Source organism: Drosophila ficusphila, unplaced genomic scaffold (genome assembly GCF_018152265.1).
Source record: "Drosophila ficusphila isolate 14025-0441.05 unplaced genomic scaffold, ASM1815226v1 contig_106, whole genome shotgun sequence".
Classification (NCBI taxonomy): domain Eukaryota; kingdom Metazoa; phylum Arthropoda; class Insecta; order Diptera; family Drosophilidae; genus Drosophila; species Drosophila ficusphila.
In genome coordinates this window covers 7,324,410-7,347,158 of record NW_025063993.1, presented here as the reverse complement: position 1 = coordinate 7,347,158, position 22,749 = coordinate 7,324,410, and the positions used below count along the sequence as shown (strand labels likewise).

Genomic DNA, 22,749 nt, shown 5'->3' with positions numbered 1-22,749 from the left:
TTTAAATAGTAATCCACTGGTTTGCCGGTCTAAATGTCTAAATTTGCAATGCAGAATTCATTACAAGTTGAAAGTAAGAAGGAAATTAGATGCGAAATCTCCCACTTTTATTCGTCCTTATTATGTTGAAAGTATAATATTAAGGAAAAAAAAAACTGTAATAATTATTTAAACTCTGCATTTCAATAAGAAAGCTAAATATGGTTTTTAAATACAAATCAATTTTCGCTTTAAGCTTTTAATTCAAGTGCAAATGTGCGCTTTGTTGGTTCATATTATTTGCTTTGTTTTAATAAATAAAAGCTAATATTGGTATTTCATTTGGTTTCCCCTGTTTTATTTATGGCTTTTAATTTAATTAAATACAAATATTCTATGATTGTCTAAAAAGTAGTCAATTGACTACCAATTATAGTTTTTTTCATATGCTAAGCTGGCTTTATTTTGGTTTTATTAAGTGGCTTTGAAGTTAGCTTTGTAACTTTATTAAATGAAATATTCAATAAGGGTAAATTAATTTTAATTGAACTTTACTGGTTAACTTTAATTAAATTAAACGAACACTTTATTAATAAAAATCCTTTTAGTTAGATATCTTGAACTTTATTCGCCTGGTTTAATGTTCAACTTTATTAATGGTAAACTTTCGTGTAACTCGAATCGCAAGACACTAAAACCGGGCTTAATTTCAAGGCACTTGGCCAATTACCGAATGCCAGCATATAATTTTCAATTTAATAGCTTCATCATCGGTGGTTTGTGGTTAAAGGAGCAAGTTTTCCCACTCGCTGTCGATCTCGCCTTCAGATAGGCCCCACTATATGTGCACATATATATGGGTATATATCCCAGACTTCACTGGATTAGGCCTAAAGTGCAAAGCTGTTGACAATATTCTGTTGCATTGGTTTTGTTTCAACGGGGCGTTGTAACGCCTCTTTTCGCACCTCATTAGATACGGATTGCAAAATGCCGCCTTTTTATTTAAGCAATTTTCGTGCGTGGGTCGATCATCCAGTTTGGCAGTCGCACAAATTTGTACTGTGCGCGAGCTTATTGATTTCGATTGCTCGCAAAACCGTAAACTGGCTAAGACCCCTGGCAAGTGTGGCCCAAAGCCAGCTGACTGACTGACTGAATGGCTGAAAGTGCAACTGCAACTGCTGCATTATGCATTCGAGTCTCTGGTTTGTGCGGTCGTGTAATTGTTTTTCGTACACATCCAGCGACATTCACATAAATTTGTAATTACGTATACGACACGTAGGTGCCCAACTTCCTTATAAAGTTTTTTTGTTTTTTGGGTTCGATGCCAATTTGGGGCTGTAATTTATACGTTTTTTGTTCGTCTGTAATTGCTGGCAAAGAGTTCTCCCCGGGGAAGCGATATCAGTTTAAATTACAGCCAGTGAAAGTTGCCTTCGCAACAAAGTTGAGTGCAATTATTTACGAGTTGGTTGCAATTAAAAGCGCATTAAAGGGACTTTCCCACGCACCCCGCAAGTGAATTGATTAACTTGGCTCTCCGTTCCCGAAATAATTTCCCCACTTTAAGCGAGTGTGACTCATTAATCAAAATACCCTTGAACCGTAGTATGACAGGCAAAACATAGTTTCTGAATTGAGCAGGCCTTGTCACTTGGTAAATATAGAACAGCAAAACGAAAACTATTTCGAACATAATTGACAGTGTGGGCGTGCAGTGCTCCATGCTCATTTGAATGCCAAGAATTTTCCAACCCGCTGTCCGAATGCACCCACAGTAAAGACTCAATTTGTGCGCCATTGTGTGACAGCATTTAGGCAGCATAAAATCAACAATGCACAACGCTTGAAAGTCTGAATGAATGTATCTGAATCTATGAGTGTGCGTGCCTGAATGAATTTGTTGTTCTTTTTTTTGTGTAAAACTAAAGCCGTTGGCAATGCAGTGACACGCTTGTCTGCCCAACTGACTGAATGACTGAGGCATTGGCAGACTGACTGACTGAGGGACTGACGGACTGACGAACCGACGGACGACGGACGGTTCCACATGGACGTGTGCTACATATCTCGCAAAACATAATAAAAACAGACCGACAAACAATATGCGAGGGAAAAAATTTGCATTTTTAAAGAGAAACGCATAAAAAAATAGTTTGAAAACAACAAATGCCCGCCTGTCTGCGCTGAATCGCAAATGCTCTTAAATTAATGAGTGCAAAAAGTGCAAATGGGGGAAATTTTTTAGGGGAAAAGTATGCAACTAATGCAACTTAGGGAATAGTTTTTCAGCTCTATAAATTACAAACAGATTTGAGCAGTGAACTAAATAAATATTGAATACTTGTATTGCATTTTAAATCAGTTATTTTGGTTACGAAAAATTAACTAATTTGGAATTTCATTGAATTTAGGAATATAATAAATAACGAATTCTACAAAGCAGAACTAGCCTTGATTTATTGTCTACCGCATTCTTATAAATAAATAAACACTTATCGTTTGTGATGCGCATGCCTTATTTTTTGTGTAAATCTTGCCTATATTTGCATTGCTAAATGCAACTGTCAATCAACCTATCAATTTGTCAATCGGGTGCATGTGCTGTATAGATATATATCTTGACGCTTCTAGATGTATAATCTGCTAACCCAACAAGGCAATATAGTATTTGTTGTTGGTCTTAGAAGGTTACTATTTCTTTTGTTGAACTTTTATACCCCATTGACCAAGTGTATTTTTGTTTAGTGCTCCGCTTTTTGTGCATTTTCGAGTTATGGCCCAGTTTGGTCTCAGCTCCGTGATCATGTCTCTGCAATTTGCATGCTCACTAATTGCTGGTACTAAAAAATGGTAAGCAGTTCGCCGGAACTTTCGTCTGGAATTTGTATAATTTTGTAGGTTTGATGGCTGCGCATGCTCCGCCTGTCGCTCAGTTGCCCACATAAATTTCACATTTGACACTATTGAGGCAGCCGCCGCTCCACATGCAACATGTATATATATATATCCATATCTGAAGGATAGGATGGATGGCAGGAAAGCCAAAGGGGAGAGGGAGGGTGACGCATTTGCTTTCAGTGACATGCGTCGTTGGCTGTAAATTTATGCGCCAAGGTGTTGGCGTTGCAAGCAATTGCTGTTGCTGCTGGGATTGATGTTGCTGTTGTTGCTAGTGTTGCTGTTGCTGCGGGGATTGGTGTTGCTGTTGCCGCTGGGCGTGTGTGTCTGTTGACATGTAATTAGTGCGATCTCAACACTTCTGTTACAGCTTTTTCCTTTTCGTGGTCGGTAATTTGCTTATGCAAGTATTCAAATTCAATTGCCACACTTTGCCACATTGTGGGTGGTCCATTCGTTAGTTGTGTATATACAATATGTAAATAGCTTGCAATGAATAAATTGTACGGGAATGTAATAAAAGGATCAATCAATTGTTGAATCCATAATCCCAGCAGAATGAAAACCTGCTCGGTGAGCAAGTCGGGTAATTAAAGCAGAAGTTGCTGCCGTGATTAACGCTGTGCGCATTCAGAAAGCTGACATCTGGACGGAAAGCCGGGCATTAATCAACCGACATAATTCTTCATCTGGCAGGCAAAAGCAGGCCTGTGTTCGGGTTGTCAAATGTGCATGGAGATATAGAAATAGTTTGGCATAAATATGATGTATGGAGCTCGGCCCCATTATGGAGAACATGTGAAAAAGTGCACGCGATCATTAGACAAAGGCGGCCAGCAGCCAAACACAAAGCCTTGCCATTGAAAATGATTTTCACAGCTCACAGTTTTTTTTTTTTTTTTTTTTTGCCAGTTGGGCGGGGGAGCTGTGGAAAGATTAATGACAGCCCCAAACAGCAGGCATGCACATGGATATTTATGTGGCTTCGGCTATGGATATAGCCATGGGATATATAGTAGCTCCGTACTTGGACAACTCGGATGTGCAGGGCCTTGGCACAGGCTCAAATTAATGATACACTTGCAGTTGTGTCTTGCTGCTTGTTTGCCTTTAATTGAATTACAAACGAGCGGATTACTATCCCGGGAGTCCCGGGAATTCATCATGTGGCAGCTGCCGAAACGAGGCATGACGACACTGAACCCACTAAAGTAATTGCATGCGGCGTCCGCAGAGGAGTCCTAGTTGCACTCCAGGGGTGACTTAGTTCGGTTCAAGGATGATTGAGGGTCGCAAGGTCAAAGCAACTGACGGAAAAACGAAAGATTAAGTGATGTAAGATAAGAAAGGGAACCTAAGGAGTTCCTTTGGTATGGAAACCCCCTAGAGTGACTATAAAAGAAAATATAATAAATAAATTTACTAAACATTTCTTTTAAAATAAAAAGCATTGCAAAGATTTTAAATTTCGAAAATATTCCTTCGATTATTTTAATTGCTTTAAAATACTTTTTTCATCATTTTTTCTTTCATCGGTTCTATAAATATCTTTAAAATATCCCAACCTAACCCCAAACAACATGTTATCGACTGACTTTTCGCCTTGACAACCTGAGATAAGACTACAAAACGTTTACAGATTTTCCCATCAGTTTTCCATGCACTTCGCCTGGCAGAGAATGTGTTTTCTTTTAGTCAACGTGAGAACTCTGTGGCATTGGGAAAACGGGAAAGGAAAAAGGACCTTTGGCTGAGGACCTTCGTTAGCTGTCAAGTTCACTTGTGCAACGTTTTGCAGTTTTTAATGAGTTGCACAAGTCAGCAAAGTGTCTTCGCATATCCACCTAACGACGCGTAGATGGATTCTCCACTTATTCACATCTCTCTCGATTTATTTGGTCGGGGGATTAAACCTGTTCTGGTCACATACACACCTGCAAGAGAAGAAATACAAAATTAATAAGTTATGCGATAGCGCAAATTAAGATGAATGTCATAATTTCAATAAAAATGAAATCTATTTTCGAAAAACGATAAAACGATCTGAGGAACCAGTTGGTTGGTTGTATCTCGGCGGATTGTCTCACCATCTCGACTTAATGTTGCCAACAACACGCGCCCACACAGTCTCCAAAATCGAAGTTGATTTCGGCCAGACTTTGATTCGAACCTGAAATCGCAATGGGGCCCAGAGACACCAATTTCAAATGGCTTATCGCGTGACGCTTGAATAAATTTCGATTTCTCGCATTTTGACAATTTCTACGGAGTGTTTGGTTTGCCTAATTTTTTGGCCATTCTTTGTTTGCCAAATTACTTGCACCCCAGAAAGCAGAGAGCAAAAACCCAAGATAAATATCGAAAAGAAAAACACAGGCGAGTGGCTAACAAAAACAACATTCGCAAAAGTTCATGTTTCGAACAATTTAACTTTTGTTTTCGGTTTTGCACCCCTCAAAAACAACCGCAGACGCGTAGGCCGACCGATTTCATTTTTTTTTGTTTTGTTTTGAGGGACGGGGGGCGTGGCCGCAGTCGTATATAACTATACACTATGTGTTTATATGTGCCCTGTGTCTGCTGGCGGCATTCTTTGATATTAAATCGTCCGACAACAACAACCCCGCCATGAGGAATGGCCAAAAAAAAAAATAAAAGCCGGCGAGCGTGCGAGCGACTCGTTTATTTTCCTTTAGAAAAATTATGTCAGAGGGAGGCGAAATATTTCGCTGAAGAATATAAGAGAAATTCACGAAAAGAGCACATAAATTGGCAAATCAAATCCCAAAGAAATCGGGAAAAATGTTGCCAATGGATGCGGAAGTAAATTGTAGGAAATATTTAACCCTCAATTCGATTGGATTGAAAGTAATGAATCAAGATAGATTTAAAGATGCACAATTATTTGCAAGGGACTCGGATCATAAATCATAAAATCTATTTGATATGTATGGCAATTAAATATTATATAATTTATAGTTTTGCTTCTATTTTTATAATGATTGCTTTAATTTTGGCAATATTTCTTGAGTAGCTCGAGCTACATTTTAGTACAAGATTTTATGAGTCATTAAATAAATGATAAATGCAGACCTGTTTCTTTGTACTTCCTTGGGAACAGTTTCGGTCTCAAAACAATAAATTAAAATCTTCCCATCAAAGTTTGGACTTTGGCTAATAACAAAGACAAATTTAAAACGTGTCAACCAGACAGACTCGCAAAAAAAAATAGTTTTTCATAAGAGTGTTCCATTCAATTTCATCTTTTGTTGTTTCACCTAAGATCTTGGCGATGCTGTCACATAATTAACGTCAACGGAAGCAATTTATTTGTTAATTATACATTTAATTTGCCATGCGAACAACAGAGGGAGGACCATTAAAGTCGAGCATGGACAAAGGCAGAATGTTAAATATTTCAATGAAAGCGATTCGGACTAAAAAATGGAAAAACTACATTTGAATATTCATAGGCAGGCGATGGCGGCAGTGGCGGTGATGGTGACCATTTGGATTGGTATTTTGGATCGTTTGCCTCGCAAAGTCAAAGTCGTGATATATCAGAGCACCCTGACCTCCCCCTCCACCTCCTTCCCCCTTTTCTCCTCCCCTTCGTTCTGTTTTGATGGCGAGTCGTGAACGGCGGCGTTTGCTCATGTCCCCTGTCGATGTCCAAAACTCATTTGCATGTTACAAGTGTATACAATTAAAAAATGAACAGAAACAACAACAACAGAAGCAAAGGCTGATTAATAATCATTTTGGCCTGGCTACGTCAGAGGCGTCTTGGGCCTGGCTGGGAGTGGCCCCGCCAATAATTGATGTCAATTACGCATTGTCGAACACTGAAAAGCATTTAGGCCAGAAAGGCGCTCTATGTCGGATTTATATTGGAGCCATAGGTGAACCTTGTAACCAGGCAGTTGTATCTTAATCCCAAGCTCAATGCACACACACTCTGCGGCTAATTTGTATTCATTAGCCGGCCCCGCACCGCAGTCTGTAATTTAAAAACGTTAAAAATTTAATGAGGCGTTAATAATATGGTTTTTGTTTTACTTTTAGCCCGGTGCTCACCTCCCACCCTCCCCCTCATCCCCCTTCTCTCATCCCACTCTGTGTTCGAGTCCATGTCTACGGGGTCTGTCTTTAATTTTCTTGTCGCAGTCGTTGTCGCCGACATTGTCATTGCTTTTTACTGCAAATGAGTGCCGCGGTCCGTGCTAGTTCCTTGGCACTCTCGCTTCTACACTGCGCGAATTATTTGCTATCAAAATAAGGATTTAATTTGATGCTTAAATATTAGAGGGTAAATTCATATATGATGAAACAAGCTTTCTCATTATGGTTATAAAAAATAATCATTAATGGACTTATGAAATGTACATAATATTATTTTAATTTTAAATCCATAAAAGAGATCTATGATTGATAACATTTTTATAAAGATACAAATTAAACTACCTTTTTATAGAAAGTATTTGTGATTGATTGTTGATATGCCATTTTGTAGAGTTAAATTATTCTACATTACAAAAATTAGCAAGGCAATTTGTGTAAAGATTTTTTTTTGTCCGGTAGGACAATATATAACGTATGGTTTTTATATTCCAAACAAACTTGGTCATACCTAATACTTTGCCCCCTTTGAGGAAAATTTTCCTGTGTTTCGAGAACGAAACTTAATATATTAATTGGCTTTTTTCTCCGTGGAAACCAGAACTTCGCTCCCAGACGGTGCCACAGGTATCCGTGAGTGTGGTGTCGCCCCCGTCATCGTCATCGTCACCCGGGTTCCAACCGAATGGAGAATGGGGATGTGTGGCCGGGTGTCTGGGGATGCGACATTGGGAAGGGGGATCTGGAGAAGTGGGGGGCATCAGCGGGAAGAAGTTGGGAGGGGAAGTGGGGAGAATGTGGCCGAAGAGCCGGCGTTTGTTGTGGTTGGCGCGCTGGGAACCTAATTGACTTGCAAGTGACTAATTGTGCATGAGTTCGACATGGGCGTCGAGGGAGAGGGGAGGGGAGGGGATGGAATGGGGAGGGGCAGGGGGAGGGGCACCTTATAGCGGTGGCGATGGCGATGGCGACACGGCGACGGATTCGCCAAGCAGACGGTGCGTGTAATTTGAGCCTTGCCAAGAGCGGTGCAAATGAAGTTGTTGAAAGCCGGCTGTTATTGTTATTGTTATTGTTGATGCCCCCGCCAGTGCCGTTGCCTCTGCCTTAGCCTTTTTGTTGCCACTTTGCCTGGCTTGCCTGGTTGCTGGTAGTGAGGCGTGCCGCCTAAGCAGCTTTGAAAGGATGACGATGACAGGGCACAGACAGCGAAAACAGCCGCAAGAAACTTGGCCAACACAATCGGGTCGGTCACAGGCCATAAATTGGCAGCAGAAGCACCGGGAGAAAAGATGAAACGGCCACAAACCGAAGGCTGATTGCGATTTATCTTAGACATAGTTTTGCATACACGTTCGGCTACCTAAACAAGTTTCGCGAATCGCGGGAATTTATGGCTGATGTCCCATTTGAACTTGATTAATTTAAAGCATTTCACTGAATATTCCAAAAAGTCTAAGAAGGTGTAATAAATCTCGGTAAACACATTTTCAAAAGGCAGGAACAGTAATAAACTATCCACAACAGGGATATTAAAATATTTTGTTATCATTCTTATTAATAAAATGTTTATTTACTTACACAGACTCTTTATTTGTTTCTGTGTATATAAAAAGTTTCAAAATGGTTTGACGTTTACGTTTGTAAATGCAATTGACAGCCAGATTCATGGCTGAACCGCCAATTAATTGAAGACTAGACGAATTGCTTTGCCGGCCACTTATTTCTCGCCGTGTAAGGCTGTGACTTGCGTTTGACATTTTGCATCATGACCATTTTTGGTCAGGCAGCAAAGCCAAAAACCAGCAGAAAACTCGGATGACAATTTCTCAGTTTTGCAATCTCAGAATTAGCCAACAAAAGCAAACAAAAACCGCACAATAAAATGACATTTACGTTTGTGATTTTTTTTTCCTGCAGCCATTGTAAATGCGAATGTGTTGAGAGAAAAACCCGAAGCCGAAAGTAGTTTGGAAAACTTTATGCCAAATGGATTTCGGGCAATTGCATTTGCCTTTTTTGTTGTCATTGATATGTCCAATAAATTGTCACGAACTCGCCGGCGACATTGCCATGTGTCATATGTGTCCTTATATATATATATGCCCACATTGTATATCGAATGTGTTTGGGAAATAGTCGTGGTTTTTATTTGTATTTATTATTTATTTAGCCAGCGGCCTGACTGGCGCAACGTGAGATCACAGTTCATTGCCCAAATTTACTAAAATTAACTAATTGCTGCTAATAAACTGCTAGAGGCGAATGGCGGCACCGCGAGCATCAATACATTCAATTAACTAAATTAAACTTAATTAAAAAATCTTTGCAGAGAAGAACAAAAGAGGGAACTTGTACATAAAAGCGAACGCAGATATTTTAAACTTTATGGAATGCAAGATTGCCCAATTTCCAGATCAATCAATTAGTGGCTTAAACTTGGCTGGCTTCATTAGAGAAGTTAGAAATTTTGTAAGCTCTTGGGTTAAATAAGTCATCAATTTTTTACTGGGAACTTTTACTTCGATTCCTACATAAATTATGCTTAAACGTTTACAACCTTAAGGTTTTTTGTTAGGGTTGTGTAATTGCCTTTAAAAAAACATTAACAATAAATTAGCAAATTTATGGCACTTCAGCAAGAGCTGCGAAAAAACGAGTAACACAAACCGAGGCTCAAAAGCCGCTGATAAGGCACAAAACGTGGACAGAATTTGCAAAAGGGGAAATAATTACGATAAAGCGATAATGTTATATATTTTACAACGTCTCGAGTTAAATGCAAGCTGACAGGCGGCTGTCAAAAGGCGGAAAAAAGTCAAAACTCCACCTGGAATTGTGACTGTCTATGCCCCGAGGTCTTTTGGCAGTTAGGCAAATGGGTAAAAGAGTTAACTTCGCGTGTTCAAAAAAAAAAGACTCCGTTTATTCAAATTAACACCGGGGTCCCCCTTCTCGCATTTTTCCAATCGACGCCCTCGGGGGTTGGATGATGTTGGCGATGGAGAGTCTTGTAATTAGCCAGCCTCAAATTGCCCGGCGGTTAAATATGCATTAATTAAGTGTTAAACGCCGCGACCCGGGAAAGTTTGTTCAGCTGCCCCGAACGCGCCGCAATAAATACATAAATAAATAAGCTAATGAAGCTGCCAACTGGAGACTTTATGGCACCAACTTTCTATTGCACTTTTCCACGCGGTGGGTGGAATTTTTAGTGGTACAAGCAATTTAGAAACAATTACGACCACATTCCCCGCCATCAACCGCCCACACACTCGGGTGTCATAAAAGTGCATCAATCACATGGGACACTTGCTGGCCATTAAACTGGTTGAAAGCCAGCGATGAGTTGACAATACCTACAATGTCCGGATTGCTTTAAGAAAATCCAGCAAACGAAACGTATTTAATTGTTTTTTGTTTGGAACTGGGGGGATGATGTCACTTGGCCAACTGCGAAACGGGACAATGGCAATAACTGGCTGAGATTGCAGCTAGTTGGCCATGTTGCTACTGTAATGTTGCTGCTGCAGTGTTGCTGCTGCAGTGTTGCTGATGCAGTGTTGCTGCTGCAGAATTGCTGCTGGCGTTCGACACACTTGACGCCTTGATTGCTGTCGTCGGAAAGTCTGGTGCTAACAATTGCACTGGTTTAAAAAAAACTTAATTGCTTTGGTCTTACAAAGAAATCAGAGTATTTTCAGCTAGATATTAAATAGTTCCACACTTTTTATTTGTTGAAGAATAAAATGTTTTATTTTTATTCATTACTTCCTATGAATTTATTAATTTGCGAAGTCCCAAAGTCTGCATTTCTTTTCGAGCATGCACAATCTTATCTAGAAACAAATAATTCAGGTTCATAACCATGTGATAATCATTTCACACAAAGTGCAGCATACAATCTAATCGTTGTTTTTATACAAACGGCATTGAACTTGAAAAATAAAGATTACCTTATACCAAGTGCCAAACTGGGACTTCCCGCTAACCAAAAGAACAAACATTTCCAAGAAAGCCAAACGAGTTTCGAGTGGACTTTCGAGAATGTCGTTTGATTGGATAATTGATAGTCTTCACAGTAAAACAATTAACTAAAATTGTGTCTGCCAACACTTTGAAGTCGTTTGCTCAGGTAATTCATAGATGAGCACATGCATATCCAGATGCCCAGATTTTTCCACGGCTTTACGATAAAGTAAAAAGTGTATTTATTCATTTAACGCTGCAGCTTGACTTTCTGTTTGTTGCGTGTTGGCTTAACAATTACCACAGCAGTCAGTTGCCAACTGCCAATGGCTGATTGCTGTTTGCTATTTGAGCCAAACAGAGAGCCGTTCATATGGGTACCCGTCTATATGGTTGTGTTTAATGAATTCTGGCAGCGTGTGTCGATTTTCAATTGCATCATCAAAGCACGTGCAGTCGCCAAAAAAAAATAAAACAACCTGAAAACCAGCAGAATAGCAGGAGCAGAAAAACCAAGTTAATGCAAACTAAAACGCATTCAATTTAAAGACAAAAGGCCATGGAAAGACTATTTTCAAAATCGCATTTGTGTGAAAATTGTCAAAAAATAAAAGAGAAGACAATAAAATTGCATTTTCGGCTCTTGGTTTTTGGTTGCCCCTTTTTTTTTGGTGTGGAAAATAGAAAAGCGATTTTCACAGCCAAATGCACAAATGAAAATTAAAATGCAAACTGCTGACTGAGACGTAGACATCGAGATGAGGCCTGACTCATCGGCAGTAGAAATTGCAGCAGTTGCTGCAGTTGGCAGCCGAGCGAGCGACAATGACGACCGGCGACAGTCTGTGCTGAAAGTCTGCGCCCCGTTAATTTGGCAACTGCAAAAACGTGTCTGCTCCCTCTTTTTCCACTGTTTATTTTCTACTCTCTGCTGGTGGGAACTTATATTTATACCACAAGTTTCCCGCAGGCTCTGCACTAAAATGGTTTACGATGACATTTAGAATTTTAAAGTTCCGGTTTTCCAGCCGTTCAATATTTATGCACAGAACTTCCCACTTTTTTTATAGTCTTTAGTTGACAAGGTATTTTTGTGCATACGTACCATAAAATGGTTGTTAGACTCTTTTATTAGCTTGGAATAAATGTTTTCGATGCCATTGGGTTCCACTGCTTGGATCTTTAATTTGATTGACTTGCTTTTAGTCCCCAAAAATGTTCATATATGTTTCAATATCTTATATTTTTTAATTGCTTGGAAATTCCAACGGATTTTTTCCATCTCAAAATTTGATACACTTTTCAATACAAGATATTTCACTCAAATAAATAAGCAGACAGATCGGTCCGTTTGAGATTGACCGGCTGCCATCTAATTGAACGCAATGAAGCGCTAGACGATGAAAGTTGCCAAGTTGTCAACATTTCATTTGAGATTTTATTTCTCTCTTGATTCCCCACTCTGGTCCACTCGGTCACAGGGTCTTTGACACTTGGGAGCTGGGGCAATTAAAAGGCTGGGGCACCCCGAAAATATACCCCACCCCACCCCACCCTCAAATCTCCTCGTCCATCCGGGTTGCATTACATAAGCGGTGCTCTGCTCTGCTCTCTTTGCTTTGGGCCGCAAATATTTGCCTGCTAAATTTAGCGGCGCGCCAAAAAGTAAAACATAAAAAAAAGGCAACCGACCAAGCATTTCAAATATACTTTGCCTATTTTACCAAATTTCCTCTCTATAGATTTTTTAATGCTGTAAAGACTGCTTGCCAACATTTCTGCTGGCCGCTTTCGCCCGTTCGCCCGATATTCTATATACACACGCTCATATAGTTCGGCAAATATTTATATTTAGCTTATATTTATTACAACAACTTGGTCTTGCTTTTTTCTGGTATTCCGCGGTATTTTCGGTCAATTTTATTGGCCAAATATTTGTTTAATAAATCAGTGAAGGAAAATATTTCGAAAGTTTTCAAGAAACATACACACACGATGTTCACAATAAATAAAAAATATGAGAAACTTTGGTGTGAGCAGATGGAATGCATTTCGGTGGAGATTTATGTGTGCCCCAGAATTAATTAATATTTATTTATATTTACTTGAGGACCGAAGGCAGAGCTTTTTGTGGTGACACTTTGCAATCGGTCCATTACCATAGATGTTTATTACGGATAAGGCGAGTTCACACACTTTTCGAGATTCTCATTTGGTGAGTTATTGGGGGGAACGGCCCCAAAGGGATTTCTGATATGCGAGAGCTTGATATATTTAACGAGCTGGGAAAAAAATGTTGGGGTTTGATATTGTTTTCAAAAATGCTATAAAATTGTTTGGCAAATTATGAGTTGCAGTGGGAATTAAAAAAAGTATTCAACTTATAAGCTTTTTCTTAAAGGCAAGTGAATTATCAGGAATTATTTTATTATTCTTATAAATCTGTAGGGGATTGTTGAAAGTGTTTTGCCACACTTTCCTCTTAAATTCTTGTGCTGTTATAAATAGCACATAATACGTCAGCTGCAATTTGCCTGATTTCCTCAAGATAAATTCCCGAGCAGGGGAATCACAGCATCAACCGAAAAAACAACTGAGAATAAAACTTAATTAATTAGTGTCAAAATGGCGCGAGCCGTGGCCGGATTTCGGGAATCCAGGAGGTTGAATCTCTGGAATCGGGATGAGGTGAGGTCAGCCTCCTGCGGATCCCACTCTTTTCCGCTGTCAGTGGGCAAATTAATGGAATCAGCAACGCTATTAGCCAACTGCGGCTACTGCCTCGAACGGGCCATAACGGCAATTTATCTTTTAGCCCGAATTATCGATCGCATTTCGTATGAGCGACAGCGACAGGCGACGGGGCATCGGCTGGAATTTAACTTTTGCCTCGTTTCCTTTTTTGTTGACTGGGTCTGGGTTCCCCGAAAACTTAATGGTTTATCTATGTTTGCCATTAGGTAACTGTCAGTTCCGCAAGCAACAAGGGTAGTCCTACTCGCACACACACACACACATACTAAGGCACTGACTTCGATACTGAGTCGACTGTTAACTTGGCTTATTGAGTTGTACGGGCCGAGTCGCGACCTTTTTATCGCTGGCCAAGTATCTGCAAGTCGCTTTCGGGCGGCTCCCTTGTTATTTCCTAGTGCCAGTTTTCTGGTAATGAAAAAAAAGGGGAGCGCCAAGAAAACGGACGGCAACAAGAAGCACAATTTTTGGCACGCGAAACTTGCGCTTATTCAATTTTCAAACGTCTCCCTATTGCCAGCCAACATGGCGTATGAGCGCTTCCGCTTTGCTTCACATCCGCTGCGCCGCACAAAAAGTCCAAGCCCCGTCTGGCTATCCCGTCTGCACGGCAAGAAAATGGGTGGTGGATTCATAAATTTAAAATTTGTAATGTGTTTCCTATAGAAGCAGTTATGTAAATTTTGTTTAGCGAATTTAATTACAATTTGAAACAAATCAGCGATCACCAATCAAAAACATTGAAATGGTAATTTTTGAATGTATAAAAAAGAAAATGTAAATTTATTATTTTATTTACAATTTTTTTCTTTTTTTTTTTTACTTTATAGAAACAACAAATATTTAAAGCTTGCTAGTAAAAAGTTAGCAAAATTCAAACTAAATTAAAACTGTTTAATTTGAAATATTTTCTCAATGTATTTGTTGCTGGTAAATGTTTCTGTTCAGCAGTTAAATTAAATACATTTTTTCAAGTGATTAGTTTGAAAATTTGAAACGAACATGAACAAAGCGCGCCGCGGCAATCATTCATAGTGGCATTCGGGCGGCATTGTTGTGCGACGGTGGGGCAAGCGGATCTTTGGGTGGGTTAAAACCTACTATATAGGGAACGAGAAGTTGCCTGTTTGCTCCTGCGGACGAAATCCTTTTTGTGCGGCAGAGTGTGGGTTTTTTTGCATGCGACGTCAAAGGCTGGCGTCGGCAAACTTTTTGGCTGTTTACCCCCGTACACTGAGCGACACAGCCCACCTGATTTCCCCCGCTGCGAATTGTTAATTAAGATGAATGCGTTGCGCGTTTAGCGGCTTAAATGGAACGAAAGGAAGTTTTGGGCGTTGTGGGATCCAGCCCGACTGTCTGCCCCCCTCCCCCGCTTTTCTTGCAGTGTATTTATTGAATGGGTTGGCCATTCTCATATGACAAAAAAAAAAAAAAAGGGGGGGGAAGAAGAAAACTGGGAGAGTTTGGGGAAGCGACAGCATAGACCCCCTGCGGCCAACTAAAACATCCCGTCCGTTTGCATAATCTTTAATATTCAAATGCGGGTTGAGTCAGGCGGAAAGGAAATACTGCCTTACGACCATTATATAAATAAGAAATCTGACATAATGTCGGGACGACAGTGTGAATGATAAGTGATGTTTGTCACGAAGGATTATAAAGGGAAATGTTTCACTTTAATGTTGGGTCTTCTTGCGGAAGCATTTTCGGGACATTTGCCCGCCTGTCACGAAGGATAATAAGCCAAAAGGTTTACATTTAATGGCCAACTAAGTTTTTATCTGTTGTTAAATGGACAATTTCGCGAAAGTCAACGTCGTATTTTTTTAGTTGTTTGGCGAAAAAGTTGTGGAAGGGAAAATAAAAAGGTATCTTTTGGTGGAAAGCAGAACATCTATAAATCAAATGTTAAATAAACTGTGGAAGTTATGCAAACTATTATGGTATTTGGCAACCTAGGTATAAAAATATATATAAGGATAGTTAATAGAACAGCTGTTATAATAAATATGAAATATTTGTTGCTTATGCTAAGAATGACTTCCTTCAATTACCGAATCATCCCGAATCTTGCTGTAAACGATTAAAAAAACCACTAAAACTGATTTTCATCTCGCATTTCATCTGGAGGGTATTGTTTACGTAACAAGATTTCCAGAAATCGATGGGAGGACAACTGTTCCCTTTCTGGCCTTCGAGCGGACCACCCTATCGCCGGTAATCCCATCAGTTAAATATATTTTTTTTTTGTTGCGTGCCAGATTTATGCAACACGCAAGCGGAGTGACTTTGTCGTGTTGCGTGTTTGCAGTTAATGCGACTATAATTTAATATTTCTGTGTGCAAAATGTTACAATGCCCTCGACTGTCTGCCCGTCCGTCTGTTACAAGTTTCCCTGTTTTCCCGGCTTCCCTGCTTTTGCCTGTGTTCCCTGTGTTTCCCCATGGATCGACATCAACCCTCATCTAGGGCAGATTTCCATTTTGAGGGATGGTTCCGTGGTCCGTGGCAGCAACTTGTGTTGCAATTGTCTCGCTTTTGACTGATGAGTTTCAACACCGCCAACGAAATACCGGGGGGTGTGGGCCTTTCGATAGGGGGTTTCGGACGGAGCGGGGCAATCAACAACCCTCTTCAGAAATTAAGTTGTGTCGAAATCGATGCCATCAGCGAGGGAGGCGCAACCAAACCAAACCGATCCAAACCGAACCGAAACGAGCTGAGCTGAGCTGAACTGAACTGAACCGTCGACGCCAACCGCATGTCAATCATAATTAAAACTTTTGCCCTCGGGATGGAGTCAGGTTGAGTTGGCTGAGTTGTGAGCTGTGAGCTGTAAGCCGGGGCTTCGGGCTTATCTTATCGCACGCTTGATTGCTTTCTACGCCCCAGACAAACTGGCAGTTTGTCCAGCATACGATAGCGTAATATATATATAAAGCATCTGCAGTTGGTCAGCCGAGTCATTCATGCAGCTTCAACTCCATTCATTCAGCTCCATCCGCAGGGACCATCGGACGTTTGCTGCCAAATATGGCAGGCTTTGGTGAGTTGCTCCGAAGTCTGAAGTCTGCGGCTCATTATCAATTTTCCATGCTGCAGGCAGCCGGAGCAGTGATGCTGAATTAGCTAGACTCTAGCTGGCAAATATTAGCGAACTAACAAAACAAAAATCACAATGACAATAATAATTGTTCATAAATCAAATGTATTTTGAGAGGATGATAAGGAACTAATTTCCAGACGGCCAAGAACTGTTTAATTAGACAATTAAACACAGACCTAAGATTGAAATACATATTTCGGGGGCTGATAAGATTAGCGTAGAAATATATTCTTGGAAATATATAAAACAAATACAACAAAAAATATCCGTACAGCGAATCATGTTTGAAAAGTAAGCTGAAAATATTTTTATAAAGCTACTTCTTTACTAAACTTTAGCTTTTCTGAATGGCAGCCGCATTTCCGAGTGGAATGTGCGTTTAGTCAGTCGTGCAACAGTCGTCTGTCAGCGGCAGCCAAAAGATGAAAAAGAAGGAGAAGCTGGAAAACTAAACCTAGAGAACGTACGACTTCCCTTCAGCTGCTCCTTGAACCCCTGCCAAGTGAGTTTCCTGCCTCGTAGCTGCTGCCGTCAATGTGTCTGCAACAATTGTTGCCATCATTCGTTGTCGGGCAGCAGATTCAGCAGCAGCAGTTGCTGTCTGTATCCCAGTCTATCTTTCTATCTGTCCCCGTTTGCCGTTTAAAGACTTTTGCTGGCAATTGTTGTGATTTCCCCTGTTCTGCTTGTTAACGCTGCTCCAACTCCTGCCTCTTTTTTTCCTCCATTTGCCGCCAAAGTTGTTGTTTGGGGCATTAGGACATCAAGCAGGCAACAAACAGCTCGCACCACTTGCACTTATTTGTTGCGTGTCTGGCAAGCCAAAATGCGAGTGCCGACTTTGTGGATGCTTGTACTTATGTGTACTCAGCAAGATTCAGATACAAACTGCAGCTGCGGTGCCTTTTGAAACTGTGAGCTTACCTGAAAAGAGAAGAAAGTAAATACGGCTTTAGTAAGAGATTTAAAGAGGATTTACAAACACTAAAAGAAAACATAAATGCTAAGTTGCATAAAACAGTAGGTTTAAAATTTAAATATTTTTATTTTTCACAATTTAAGTATCCAGTCATGTTACACACTATATAAAAAATATTGTTTATGCCTTTTTCTCTAAATATAAAAGCGTATTAAATTTTGAAGGTAACCGAAGCGTGTGCATTTCAAATTTACTCACACCTCTTCATCACATTTAGTTTCCCTATCTATTTACGAATTCCCCCCTCGGTTTTATAATTTTTTGTTGCCATCCGACAGCCATAAAATACTTTGAAATGTTTAGCGCATTTTGTTTGAATTCGGATTTAATTATGTGGCAACAACGGCCTAAACAACGGGGGCAAAACCTGAAATAGTGGATGCATTTGACTGACATCGTGACGGGGAAGCGATTTGTTTAGATAATGCAACTTGTGCGTGGAAGAAGATTTTTCCCCCATCTTCCCCCGACCTCAGAAGGTAATTTGTTTGTTTGCTTGTGTGTCAAAGTTCAACATGCGCCGGCGTCTATTTTTAGTGCAGTTTATTGAGTGAAAATGTTTGGAAAATGCTCTGTTCACCTCGGTTCACCTCGCCGGCGTCTCGTCTGCATGGCGGCAATTAAAAGCCATTTACCAGCTGGACATGGCCAATAAAGGGGCGTGGGGCGTGGTGGTCGAGGAGGCGTTTGCCAGGGGGTCAGAGTTCATGCCTGGCCAAGTGGAAGTGGCTGCTATTCACTCGCCGTCTGACTGACTGAGTTCATGTGCACATGACACTTGCCTTGAATAAAATATGAGGAGCCACAGCAACCCCGCCGCTGATGATGCGTCGTGTCGAAAGACAAATAACGCATCGTCAAGTGGTTGGCTGTGGAGCCACGGCACCACCAACGTGCCACAATGCACCACCACACGCACTGCAGTTTGTCAGGCGACGCGCCACCACGGAACGGGCCAAATGGCAGCTGACACAGTTTGTTGCGAGTTTTCGAGCAGTGTTGTCTACTTGATACCACAAAAAAAAAAGCTAAATTCGAAATTTTTTTTAAAAACTTAGCAAGCAGAAAATCATGTTATATATGAGTAATATTATAAAAATAAAAACCTTTTTTTTAATACAAAGAAACACTTTAAGAAAGAAACATTCTCTAATATTTATTTGTTTCAGAAAATGCTTGCTGCTTCATTAGGTGAAAACATTATTAAAAAAAATATGATAATAGCAATAAAATGTTTTAACTTGTTAAAATAGTAAAATTGTATATTATTCTTTCCTGGTTCTTTTTTAAATTTTTTATTTGGCTAGAAAGCAGTCAGGTTTGCCACATTTTTGGGGAGCCGATGTCAGCGCGTTGACACGCAAACAGAAATGGGGTGGCAAGCGTAAAAAGTTCTTGACAAAAAGCAATGTACAATTTTATAAATGTTGGGGAAGCTGCATCCGGGAAAAGGGACGGATTGGGATGCCTTGATAGCCACTTACCAGATGCCCTTCACAAACCCCCGATTTGCTGCGGGGCTTATTGAAAAAGTTTGGGGGTAACTGTCCCTGACAGTTCCAAAACCCCACTGAATTTGGTGGGATTTTGTGCATGGGCAAAAGTTATTAATCATTTCATTTCGGCTTTCTATTCGAAAGATGGAACTTTTGGTGGCCTTTCGATTGATTGAATCCATTTGGAAGCGCTATAAACTAAGTGCAAATGTAAAATGTATTTGAAATGGGGTTTTACACACAGGGAAAAAAAATCAGTTGGTATTTAAAGTGCAAATGTAGACAGAAAATATTTAATATTTTTTTTAATTTGGAAGTGTTTCTTATTCTTTTCAGTGTAAGAACCCTAAAGCTTAGGTGAGGAAACAACTGATTTAAGCCAAAGCCGCCTTACTGCAGAGTATAAAGCCTTCAATGTGAGCTGAACATTTTACCACCGAGCAGTACATAAATATTAACCCCATAGGATGTATCTTAGACATCCACGTCCCTGCAACCCACACACCCACCCACACACACACACACACTCGCACACCCCCATTGAGTGGCGCATTATGCTTATGGCTGATGATGCACCAGTTCGCTCCTTAGTGCCACCAGCCAGTTGCTGTTTAATCTGCGGGCCTCGTCGGCCTCGTCAAAATTTGTTGGGCATTTTTCCAGACCTTTTTAAATCAGACCAATTTGTATGCATTTAATGCAGTGGCGACAGGCAGCCAGCTCGTCTGGATTTACGTAAGGCCCGCCCACACGAGCGGAATTACAGACAAATATCCAGACGGTCCCCCCTAAGTTGCCCCTCCCTCCTCCCACAATTTTTCCGCCCCATTCTTGGCCTTCCGAACGGGCTCATCCCTCCGGTTTGTCGAGGTCGCAGCTCTTGTGCTCATCGTACAGTTGACGCGCTTTACTTGACATTTCTGTCGAGCCCACAAGGGGATTCATCCATCCATCCATCCAGCCAGCCAGCCATTAGCCACCACCCACTGGAATCCAAAAAAAAAAAAAAGAAAAAAATAAAACAAGCGGAAGTCCCCAATAGAGGGCCACCCACAGAGGTCAAAGTCAAGAGCGCCAAATGCTGATGATTCTATTTTTCAGCCTTCTGTTTTTGCTTTTGACAATTATTAATCAACTACCAACTGGGCGGTAAATAACAACGAGAACGACGACGAAAATACATTTGCTCTTGTAACCCATTTGGTGGCAATGAGGAAGTTGCTACTTGAGAGGTTCCACTGATATATTTTCTCTGTTCAACGAGTGTCAAGTGCAGGGAATTCGGTGATTGTCGGTCGAGTGGGTTTTTTGCCTCCAGCCCAGCAGAACAACTATAAATTTGTCCATTCAACTACATAATTAACAGCACCCGACAGCACCACAGACATTTAAAAATCAACCGGCTATTGGGGGTCAGACAATAAATACAACAATAACAACACGGACAACGGGAACAACAGGAATACTTACAGTAACAACAACAACAACAACAATGAACAATACACTGCAACAGCCAAAAAACAAAAACAAAACAAGAAAAACAAGCAGGCATTGTTCGACTTTTGTTTTATTGCAAACATTCATCGCCATTTGCGTTTTTGCCATAAAAGTTGCTCGTGTTTTGCGGATTGCTGATGTTGCTTTTGCCGTTGAGCGGCGATAAAATCTCTGAAATAAATGCCAAAGAATGGGATTCGGTGAAACCAGAAGCTTGAATACCCTTAATAAAAGAATTTCGAAGTTCAGCTTAGTTTATGGGGAGTAAGGAAATTTATATTGTTGAACAGCGTTCTGAAGCCTTCAAAAATAAGGAAAATATTTTTATTAATATTTTCAAAAAACAAGTTCTTTATATTTTATTTGAAAGTCGTCATCTTTTATTAAAAGTACAGAATAACTTTCTTTATACTGCAAATTTATAGTTATTCCGTTGAACCACCATATTTTTAAATTGCGGTTTTCAGCTGGGAGAGCAAAAACTTCTTTGTATTTTAAATATGTTTCTTATAAAATCATCAGAGTGTATATTAAATTATTTTTATTAAAATTTGTATAGGAAAATGTGAATAAAAAGCTGTTAGCTGTTCATTTAGCAGACAAAGTAACTTCAATATGCTGTTCTCCACCATGTCAACACTTCCTTTTGGATCCTACTCCAACTCAAAGTTAATTTATCCTGTGGCAGCAACAAAAGGCAAGCACAGCTTGTTAAACATGTAAAGGCAACACCGATAAAACCACCAACACCCAGAGCTTTCCGTATATATGTATATATATATGTATATCCCCCAACCTTAGTCAGCAATTTGAAGCGATTCCATGACGACCCCAATGGTCTCGTTTACAAATTAAGCACTTCCAAATGGGCAGCAAATTAATTTTTATTGCGCACAGAGTTATGTAAAATATGGCCAGCAGTTCCTGGGTTCGTTGGTTCGTTGGGGAAGCAATGTTGGCTTGTTGTTCTCCACTTTCTTTATAGACTACAGACTCCAGCTGCTGAAATGCAGAAACTTTCGCAAGTTGTCCGATTCTATGCCTAAAGTCGCGCAGCAGTCTGTTCATAGAAATTGTCAAAGTTTTGCCGTCTGCGAAATTGACTGGGAATTGGACTGAAAGTAAGAGAGAGGAAGTCACAGGACTACCGCAGACAGTCTGACAGTTATTTAGTGCAGGGCTTTAACCGATATCAGCGGCAGTCGGAGCAGCAGCATCATCAGCTCCAACCGGAAACGGAAGCGGCCAACACTTGCCGCCTGGCATCAGTTTCATTCGGTGTGCGCATGTGTTTCAATGTGCGATTATTTCTGGTGGGGGAACGAGTGCCTCTGAATGTCTTTCGGGCTTAAATTATGTCGGCAGCTTAACGTGGCCGAGATAAGCGCGGCTCTGTTTGATATTTTCCCAGCTTCTAGCAGAGTCATTAGCCTGGAATTATGTGTATTTAATTGCAATCATCAGCAGGAAGATTTAACCAGAGCACTGCTTGCGCTGGGAAATAAGTAATTTTAGTCGAGCTTAATATGAGGTGGAGTGTGTACATATGGCAATTAATTAGCTAATTATACAGATAGGTGTGAGTATAATGTGATTATAATCTAGATCATAAGTTTTCTTATTTCTCAGCAAAAGTAGGTTTATATAAATATAAATTAGAATTAAATACACATCAGTTTGCAATTTCTTACTTTAAATATTTTTGTTCATGTGGAGCATGCTCTTCCACTTCCTTTTATATTCTACTGATATGCATATTCCCTTGGAACATAGAAGACCTTTTCCTGACAACTTTAACACAGTTTCGCCGTGTTGAATGCTACACTTTCAGACTTAGAAGCATCTACAACTTGTGCCCCCATCCCGATGACAATTCCATCTCCTTTTCCGTGACGTGTGCCGTGTCCTTTTGTGCATGTGGCCGACTTATCATTTATTT

The 22,749-nt window shown here is 40.3% G+C and overlaps 1 protein-coding gene across 1 annotated transcript in view; it reads right to left on the bottom strand.

Moving 5' to 3' along the window:
- LOC108093653 (division abnormally delayed protein) overlaps window positions 1–22,749 on the bottom strand; it is a 69,808-nt gene that overhangs the window by 27,888 nt on the left and 19,171 nt on the right. The window lies entirely within an intron of this gene.